Raw genomic sequence first — 10,691 nt, forward strand, 5'->3', positions numbered from 1 at the left:
CTCCTCCCTGGTTGGTGGTGGGTGATTCACCTCCCCGCCCTCTCAGAGCGTCAGTGGCAAGGGTGGCACCAGCTGGTGTTCAGTGTCGGACTCGTGGCCCTGAAGGTTGTGCTCCAGCGGTTGGTTTGTTAGCGATTGTATCCGCTGGTCCTTCGGTAGCCAGCGCTTGTCTGGCGGAAGCATCGGTTGGTGGTTCGTTCGTTGGTTCAGTGTTCGCCAGATGCTTCAGTGTGTGGAGGTTCGGTCTTTAGTGGTTTAAAAGTACTCCTTTACTGGTTCGTGACTTCGCCTTCAGTGGTTGGAGGTTCTGCCTTCAGTGGTTGGTGGAGATTTTTCCTTCAGTGGTTGTGGACCCTGCCTTCAGTTGCAGGAGATGTCACCCTCAGTGGTTGGACATTCTGCCTTAATTGGTTTGGAATTTTACCTTCAGTGGTTGTAGATTCTACCGTCAGTGTATGAAAATTTCACTCTTAAGTTGTTGAATATTTTAGCTTCAGAGGTTGGAGACCGCCTTCATTGGTTGGCCACCACACCTTCAGGGGTTGGAGACTGCCTTCAGTGGTTGGCCACTACACCTTCAGGGGTTGGAGACTGCCTTCAGTGGTTGGCCACTACACCTTCAGTGGTTGGAGACTGCCTTCAGTGGTTGGACACTACACCTTCAGGGGTTGGAGACCGCCTTCAGTGGTTGGAGACCGCTTTCAGTGGTTGGACATTACACCTTCAGTTGCTGGAGACTCCAATATTCCTCAGTGAGTATGGGAGAACATTGAGTGTTTTGAGTACTCGTTCTTGAAGTCGAAGTGTTTTTCTATTAGACACAGTTACAAGAAACACATGAGTCTCACTCGTGTCGTTGCTCCAGTCTGTAGGTAAGAGCGAGCAGGGATAACTGTGACGCGCCTCCTGGAATCCCAGGGTCTGAGATCCATGTTGGCAACAGATGGTGTTCGGAGTCGCCATTAAGTGAGGATGAGTTATGGCCGTAGAGGCTCCGTACCAGCGCTAATGATATCATCCATTTGTTTACCTCTCGCTACTCCCTCCTTCCTCTACCAGTCTTAGGATGAGTGAGTTGTTTGCTCCTCGCTACTCCCTCCTACTGTACCAGTCTTACGATGAGTGAGTTGTTTGCTCCTCGCTACTCCCTCCTACTGTACCAGTCTTAGGATGAGTGAGTTGTTTGCTCCTCGCTACTCCCTCCTTACTCTACCAGTCTTAGGATGAGTGAGTTGTTTGCTCCTCGCTACTCCCTCCTTACTCTACCAGTCTTAGGATGAGTGAGTTGTTTGCTCCTCGCTACTCCCTCCTACTGTACCAGTCTTAGGTTGGGTGAGTTTGAAGATGTCTCCATGGGACTTATTCTCTGTCCTCTTTGAGGATAGTATGTTCTACGTATTTATAATGTCGGAATATAAGAATGTATCAAATCCCTCTCTCTTTGTAGATGTATAACATTCCTCACTTTCTTCATTTTCACGATGTATTTCCTTCTTTTCACAGTGGATTTTGCACCACTCCTTTTAATCACTTCGCAACCTTTCTGGCTTACGACTACCTACATTCACTTACAGCACTACGCGTGCACTGAGCAGAAGTTCTGTGAAACAGTATAGATAGAATTTACGTTTACTAACCTGACCTGGAGGTAGCTATAGTCTGTTTAAATTCAGGGTCATGATGCTGACAAGATCAGTAAGTGAAGGCGCTTCGTACGTGCCACAGATTATTGTTGTTGTACTAGTTATGAGTCTTGTAGGAGTCGCTGTTGTGATAACTGGTCGTCTGACTTCGTTATTCAAGGTCACATTAACTTATATACACATTGCAAGACTGTGAAGTTCGTGTGGGAACTGTACCTCGCTTGGCAGTGTACACACGCTCGAACAGACGTGAATGTTTATGATGACGAGCAAGAAATCGTTCATCTCCTCTAGCGGTGTCTAATCATCCTGGACAAGGGGGCCATCTCTGAAGGCCTTTGCTCTAAGGGGTATTACAGTACCAGTAGCATCAAGTCGTTTGCTCCTCTCTGGGCTTTATAGGAGCCATAAAACTGGGGATGGATGGACACTGGTGTGAGTGGTGTGATTAAACCAATGGGTTTAGGAGTCGGATACCGGATTTAAACCAAAGGTTAGTTGACCACAATCTTTGTTTACGGGCTCCCCAAGATTCCGTCAGTAGCTCAGGGCTTTGTAGGTGTTAAGTTATCGTCAGGAGTCTGTCACACGTATGTTATTGTCCTCAGTGGCTCCACCTGAAAATTAGTGACCCACATGATCTCAGGAATATTCATCTTAGGAGGTCAAAGATAGTTAGGTAGGGGAGGGCCTTAGGTTGTTTGCGTTACTCGTTAGTATGTAGGGGTCAGGTGAAGTGTGGGGGTATGGTCTGGTCTCTTGGCTGTGGCCAAAGGAAGGGCCACAGACTTCAGCTTGAGTTGCTGATGTTTTGACTCATGCGAACAACCACATATCTGAGGTGTTTGACATTGCATGGACGTACAGCTTAGCCTTTTTTGGTGGACATCTTAGCATTTGACATCTGTTTTAAGGAGAGGTCTGGGACGAACGTTGGCTGGACAATGGAGGGTCATCCTCGTCTGTCGAGCTGCGAGATGTCCTTCTGAATCAGCGACTCATTATGGCTTCATCCAAACGACCGATGGTCTTGCGTACGTAAGCAGCAAGTATGGGGCCCAGTGTATCGACACGGTGAGAGACTCTGTGGTGTATTGGTGTATATCCTGCCGGTGTGAGGGTGAAGGCAGCTCATCCACCAATCGTCCCGGCTTCGGTCGAGAGCTGTGGCTAAGACAGAAAGCGGGAAAGCAACTAGAGCCAGCACGATCTTAAAGGGGGATCGGGTGAGAGGTGCTGGAGTTGCCATAACCCAGGAACTATACGTACGCTCGTGTCCTCCCTTTTAAACGCCTGAGTGTTATTCCTGATTAACAGTAGACCCTGGACACTCCACGTCAGGAGGAGTGAGGCGGTGCTGAGAGTGATTGCAGCAAGTCCTAAGGTGTTCTACTGCTGAACTTAGACGTGAAGATAGACTGTGCCAGGATGTGGCATTCAGGTTGTTGCTAACCTGCTTTGGATCCGGGCGTTTACTTTCCGATGTAATTCGGTTCGTATCTCTCCTTCACTCAACTCTTTTCTTCTCCTTCACATCTTACGTTTTTGTTTTCTGATTCTGTCGTAGTGGTTCGATCTATGACTTGTTATAAACAAACATTCTACAGCCATCTGTAGGTTGGCGAGAGTTTCAGTGTTTTCCCTGTGTGTTCCGTGAATGATATACTGATTTTTAGTTTACTTGTATGAAGTACAGGAAGGACTTTTTCACAGCCCTCAATGTCTGCGTGTGTCTCCAAGTTCATTTCTCAGTCACAACTTGATGTCGACCTAAGTTTTACATCCAAGTTCAAAGTTCACAGCCACTGTAACCTCATATCCTGATACTTGGCGATGAACGCTTCAGCATCCTGCCCAAGTTAAGGTCGCTCTGACCTTACACGTCTCACGCCCCTGGGGTGAGCTTCGTCATTGATGATGACCTGCGTCATATCGCATACAGTTAGTGGATGACGAACAGTTTCAGATTACCGTCAGTTTCTCTTGGTTTGCCTAGGCGCACCGAGTGTTTGGTTGTCCAGTGTTGCACGGTCCGTTTCTCAGCTTCCGGTGTGGTACAGACGTATTTATCTATCGATATTTACAAAAATTTTGCCGGTACCAAAATTTCCCAAGATAATTTTGGAATGTAACTTGGAAGAAAATGGGTTTCTCCTTTAAGATGATAACCCTCTCCTCATTGTGAAGGATGAATGTAATTTATTAAAGTGTATAAAGACCTAAATTACATTTCGAAGTTGATCAGATTGATCCAAGATGATGATAGGAGCGCATGCGCGTAATTACTAACACCCCCCGTCACCCTAGACCCCTCCAGAACAAAAGGGGTTCGGTTGCACTAGACAGAAAACGATCATTAGGGTGTATGAATAATATGGTGTCGTCTGTATACTGACCCTTGTGTTCGGCTCGTGGGGGGGGGGGGGGGGGGTGTCGGCTTGAAGCAACAGCAGCAGCAGGAGCAGCCAAGTTCCGGAGGAATACCTCTGGTTTAGCCCTTTAAGCACGACGGTACGACCCTTGGGCACGACGGTAAGACCCTTGAACACCGACGGTACGACCCTTGAGGACCGACGGTACGGCCCTTGAGCACGACGGTAAGGCCTTTGAGCACGACGTTACGGCCCTTGAACGCCGACGGTACGACCCTTGAGCACGACGGTACGTCCTTTGAACGCCGATGGTACGACCCTTGAACACGACGGTACGACCTTTGAGCACGACGGTACGACCCTTGAGTACGACGGTTACAACTCTTGGGCACCGACGGTACGACTTTTGAGTACGATTTTGCGATTGTTGAGCAAGATGGTACGACCCTTAATCACCGACGGTACGACCTCTTGGGTACGATAGTCTGGTAGTTAAGGGTCAGGTCAAAGACCAAACCATAGTACCCAAGGGTCGTACCCTCATTACCAAGGAATATGCTGTCTTGCTCAAGACCTTAAACCGATGACACTTCACCGAACAATTAGTAAGGTCAGCCCTATGTCGTCATACCGTAGAAAACGGAATGACGGTATCTCTTTGTCGGTCTTATGAAACCAAAATCGGTGCGCGCCAGGAAAGGGGATGGTAGCGAATGTGGGTGTATCTATATCCGGGTCGTAGGTTAGGTAGTCGGCTGCGGAATATTTCATGGTTACTGGAAGGCCGGCTCCGGAGCGGGACCCTGACATAACACACCCAGGAAGGGGGGGCGCTCACCCCCCTTCACCAACCCCTTCCCTCCCCCACCAACCCCACCCCCTCAACCCCACTCCCTCACTGAAAACAGCTGAGAGGAATGACTACGGTGTGCATCAGTCGGTGACACGGAGGAAGGTTGACGTACCCTTCTATTTTCAAATGGAAATGAATGCATTGTGAACAGTACACACACACACACACACACACACACACACACACACACACACACACACACACACTTTCTCTTTCTTTGTTGTCTCTTTTTCTCTCATTCTTTTTGTGATTGTTTATCTCTCTTTCATCTATTTTTATCCCCCCCTCCCCCTCTTTTCCGTCCGCTAGTTACTGCCTTCCACCACACTTTTCCCTCATGGAGTCATCCCTTTATCATACTCATAATTCACATTCCTTATCCTTTTCCTCATTCTTTCTCCTCATGATCACCTTCCTCATCGTTTCCTCGTTCTTTCTCCTCATGATCACCTTCCTCATCGTTTCCTTGCTTTCTCCCTTGCTTCACCATCCCGCCTGCCTACCTCTCCTCTCACCCTACTGCTCTGCCACCGACCTCGCCTCCTCTCCCCTACACACCCTACACCTCATGCATACTTGAGCAGATGTCGAGCTTTCATTAGGCCGGGGAGGCAGCGGCTGCTACTGCTCCTGCTGGTGGCGGTGGTGGACGCTGCACATAGCTGTACACTGCTTCCCTCACCCTCACCCTCCCTCCTGCTGGCGGTGGTGGTGGACGCTGCACATAGCTATACACTGCCTCCCTCACCCTCACCCTCCCTCCTGCTGGTGCTGGTGGTGGACGCTGCACATAGCTGTACACTGCCTCCCTCACCCTCTCCCTCCCTCCTGCTGGCGGTGGTGGACAATGCATTTTGCTGTACACTGCCTCCCTCACCCTCACCTACCTCGTGCTGGTGGTGGACGCTGCACATAGCTGTACACTGCCTCCCTCACCCTCTCCCTCCCTCCTTCTGGTGGTTGTAGACGCTGCACATAGCTATACACTGCCTCCCTCACCCTCTCCCTCCCTCCTGCTGGCGGTGGTGGACGCTGCATTTTGCTGTACACTGCCTCCCTCACCCTCACCCTACCTCGTGCTGGTGGTGGACGCTGCACATAGCTGTACACTGCCTCCCTCACCCTCTCCCTCCCTCCTGCTGGTGGTTGTAGACGCTGCACATAGCTGTACACTGCCTCCCTCACCGTCTCCCACCCTCCTGCTGGTGGTGGTGGTGGACGCTGCACATAGCTATACACTCCCTCCCTCATCCCCTCCTATTGGCAGTGGTGGATTCTGCACACAGCTATACACTCTCTCCCTCCCTACCTCACTCATTCTGTCCCTCACTCACTGTTGACTGCTCGGCTCAACTCTTGTCCTACAGTTACTTCGTGTCGCTCTCTTTTCCCGCGATTTTTTTTTTCTATTTTGTCCAAGGCTTCAGTCACGGAGGGAAGCCGTGATCGATCGAGCTCAGGCCGCAATTTGAGAGATCAAAAGAGCAAATGAAAATAGTTAAGGACAGGAGAAGGAAAAATGATACGTGAGGTTTGCAGGAAGTGGAAAACCTGCCCTTGAAAATCGGAGTCACGTCATAGGTGTCAAGGAAGACATAAGACAGTAAAGAATTGCAGAAGCACATCGGTGTAGGGAAGGAAACAGACGCCTCAGCGACCCCGCTCTTGAGTTGCCAACAGCCTACGAGTTAATCATGCGACGCGGTAACTCGCCCAACATCACCTGGTCTATCTAAAGTGGCCTGGAGTGTGTGGCACACAGCCAGCTAGCCAGCCACCTCTCGACCACAGTAACAGAAGTAATAGCTGTAGAAGAGGGAAAGAGAACCAGCGCTTAGGGCGAGTGGGTCAAGTGTATTACGCGAGTTAGCATATATGTTGATCTTGTGTTTCTTGCTGCATGTCGATATGTTATTGATGAAAGAGATGAGATGACGATTGGAAGTGACGGTGTTTTGTTCGACAGTGTGACGGGAATGTGGGTCAGGTCTTAGGGGTATAGGAGGTAATAGATCCGGGTCCCGCAGACTTCATATTCTCTCTCTCTCTCTCTCTCTCTCTCTCTCTCTCTCTCTCTCTCTCTCTCTCTCTCTCTCTCTCTCTCTCTCTCTCTCTATCTATCTATCTCTATCTTCGTTCATCGCTTCTTTCACTATGTACGTCATGCCATAGCATTATAACTGCATTGAAAAATAATAGAATGGAAGAATAATTTAAGAAAAGGAAAAAATAGGTCTTTCGTAAACTATTACGTTCACAATAGTAAAAAAAAAAAAAGGTGACTGGATTGCAGTCAGTGTAGGTGACCATCCACGATCAGTTCTCAATAACCCACCTCCCGAGGGGGCCACGACCTCTGACCTTTGACCTTGGGGAGTTAAAACGTCAGCAACCAGTCGCCCGGCTGGGCCGCCTTCGCTCCCGTTTTCGTTTCAGCGTCAGATGATGTGTTGCCCAGACAGCCTCTCTCTCTCTCTCTCTCTCTCTCTCTCTCTCTCTCTCTCTCTCTCTCTCTCTCCCCGTGGAAGACCCCCCCCCGACGGAAGCAGGTCGGTCCAAGACCAGAAGTGTTGTGGTTGGTCAGTAAAGACAAACAAAAAAATTTTTTTTTGTTTCTTTAAATAAATAAGTAACACCCACCCACCCCACTCTCCAACCCTCCCCTCTTCATGATGATTTTACGATCCTCGAGCATGACGTTACGACCATTGGGTACGACTATAAGACTTTGGGGGTTGGGGGGGGGGAAGAGGGGCACGACTACACGGACCTTTGGGTGCGACGGTACGACCCATATATACGACGGGATTAATCCTAGATCACAACAGTGCACGGCTCTTGAACACGAGGGCACGACTCCCTCAGAACGACCCTTGGGATAAGATGGTCCTGACCTACGACCCCTCAGAACGACCCTCTGGGATAAGATGGTTCTGACCTTCGACCTGGCCCATAAGGATCGTACCAAGGGCCAAGCCATTATACCCAAGGGTCGTGGGTCAAGGGTCGTACCGTCGTGCGGAAGGGAGTCCACGTTAAACATTTGCGACTCTTCTGAGTTTACCGTTGTTGTAAGCAGATGACGCTCTGCTAATGGTATCAGACTGTCGACGTCGTATCTCTGACGTAAGATGGCAGTGTGCACGTGGAGCCAAACTGTGGACGTCGTAACTGTGACGTAATATGAAAGTGTGTACGTGGAGGCAGACTGTGGACATGTAACTGTGACGTAATATGGCAGTGTGCACGTGGAGCCAGACTGTGGACGTCGTAACTGTGACGTAATATGACAGTGTGTACGTGGAGCCAGACTGTGGACGTCGTAACTGTGACGTAATATGGCAGTGTGAACGTGGAGCCAGACTGTGGACCTCGTGACTGTGACGTAATATGGCAGTGTGAACGTGGAGCCAGACTGTGGACGTCGTAACTGTGACGTGATATGACAGTGTGTACGTGGAGCCAAACTGTGGACGTCGTAACTGTGACGTAATATGGCAGTGTGCACGTGGAGCCAGACTGTGGACGTCGTAACTGTGACGTAATATGACAGTGTGCACGTGGAGCTAGACTGTGGACGTCGTAACTCCTGACGTAAGGACTGTGTAGTAGCGAGGATTACCTGCATGTTAACTTAAGTTCATATGGTCGTCAGCAGTGGTGAACGTACCTGTCTCGTGGATGAAAATGTGTTGAAAAGGAAAGAGCATGTGTGGAAATGTGACGTGTGTGTGTGTGTGTGTGTGTGTGTGTGTGTGTGTGTGTGTGTGTGTGTGTGTGTGTGTGTGTGTGTGTGTGTTAAGATAGCGAGTTACTTATCATACTTCATGTTTCTAAGATAGCGAGTTACTTATCATACATCCTGTTTCTAAGATAGCGAGTTACTTATCATACGTCATGTTTCTAAGATAGTGAGTTACTTATCATACGTCATGTTTCTAAGATAGTGAGTTACTTATCATACATCCTGTTTCTAAGATAGCGAGTTACTTATCATACGTCATGTTTCTAAGATAGTGAGTTACTTATCATACATCCTGTTTCTAAGATAGTGAGTTACTTATCATACGTCCTATAGATGTATGTATCTCGCTCAACCTTGCGACAGCCGCGATCCAACTCCTCTCTCCTTATTGCAGGTACGACGGTGGCAGTTGTCAATTGTCGCAAGGAGAGTGGAAGGTATTATACGTCTGCAGCGGTAGAGAAGGTAAAAAAAATAAATGAAAATACATTTGCTGTATAAGACATGATAAGAAGTGAGGGAAGGGGGAATATCTGTATTTCCACGTGGGAGATAATGAAAAGAAGTGGGTCGTGTCTCTATTGTCTGACATTGTGAGGTGACGGGTAAACGTTTGCCACTGAGTGTGGTGGCGGTGGTGGAGGGAAGGGGATATGAAACATCTCCAGGATTGAGGGAGGTTAAGGTAAGGGTCTGCGGTTTAGAGAAAGGATAGGAGAGGAGTCTGCTGTGTGAGGGGGTAGGTTAAGGCATCTGTAGTGCAAGGGTAAAAGGTTAGAGGAGGAATTTCCTGTGTGGGGAAAGGATAGGGCAAGACTCTATATAGTGTGTGTGTGTGTTAAGTATTTACTGTAGATGAAGGCTAGAGGAAGTATCAGCAATGTAGAGGTAGATTAGACGAGGTATTTGCAACGTAGGGAAAGTAGGAGGGATGTATGTTTGCAGTGGGAGTGTAGGAGGGAAGTATCAAGGGATGTAACGAGGATGCTGGGAAAACTGGAGTGTATATGTCTGCAGCCCAAGGGAGAGCGAGGGGGGGAAACTGTAGCACATGCAGGAAAGGTGAGGTTGATGACGTCTGCACAGCGGGGCCAAATGGTGGGGAAGACTTTTAAAGTCTTTGGGGGTGTTTTAGGGAAGTATGTATGGTTTAGGGGGATGTTCATGGAGAAAATATGCACGGGGTTTTTAGGATGTTGGGGGAAAATACATACAGGTTTTTGGGGATGTTGAGGGGGTAATACATACAGGTTTTTAGGATGATGACCGGAAATATTTACGGTTTTAGGGAAGTTGAGGGGAAATATTTAAGGTTTTAAGGTTGTTGAAGGAAAATATTTCGGTTATAGGATGTTGAGGGGAAATATTTAAGGTTTTAGGGATGTTGAGGGGAAATATTGACTTTTTAGGTATGCTGACGAGAAATAGTTACTGTTTTATGGATGTTGAGGGGAAATATTTACTGTTTTAGAGATGTTGAGGGGAAATTTTTACGGTTTTAGTGATGTTAAAGAGAAATATGTACGGTTTTAGTGATGTTGAGGGGAAATATTTACGGCTTTGGGGGATATCGAGGGGAAATAATGTCTGCAGTATTTTCAAGAAAGGAAGGGAATCCTCTGTTACTTTATTTCCCTAGTGATAGAGAAGCGGAAATACTACCAAGTGGAAATAGGTTGCACTTTGAAGAAATGGGACACAGTGAAAGGGAGGGAAATTATAAGACCCCCAAACATCTGTGGCTTGATGGTGGAAGATGTAGGGAAATGCAAGGAACATTATCTCGTATATGGGGGAAAAAAGGAATGTTAACCATGGTGAATTAATGAAGTGCTTGGAAGGGAAACTTAGGCTATCGGTGTGTGAGGATAAGGGGGAAGTGAGCTCTTGTGGTGTGAGGAACAGTGAGGAGGAAGAGGGGCTTGTGTGTGTGTGTGTGTGTGTGTGTGTGTGTGTGTGTGTGTGTGTGTGGGTGTGTGTGTGTGTGTGTGTGTGTGTGTGGGTGTGTGTGGGTGTGTGTGTGTGTGTGTGTGTGTGTGTGTGTGGGTGTGTGTGTGTGTGTGTGTGTGTGTGTGTGT

At 48.2% G+C, this 10,691-nt stretch overlaps 1 long non-coding RNA gene across 1 annotated transcript in view; it reads left to right on the plus strand.

The window, feature by feature from the left end:
* The window catches only part of LOC139753682 (uncharacterized), a 54,481-nt gene extending 45,348 nt beyond the window's left edge, over window positions 1-9,133 (plus strand). The window contains exon 3 of the long non-coding RNA XR_011713748.1: window positions 9,008-9,133. This is a non-coding gene — a long non-coding RNA (uncharacterized lncRNA). The remainder of the gene's footprint in view (window positions 1-9,007) is intronic.
* The last annotated feature ends 1,558 nt before the right edge of the window (window positions 9,134-10,691 follow it).

This window comes from Panulirus ornatus, chromosome 2, assembly GCF_036320965.1.
Source record: "Panulirus ornatus isolate Po-2019 chromosome 2, ASM3632096v1, whole genome shotgun sequence".
Classification (NCBI taxonomy): domain Eukaryota; kingdom Metazoa; phylum Arthropoda; class Malacostraca; order Decapoda; family Palinuridae; genus Panulirus; species Panulirus ornatus.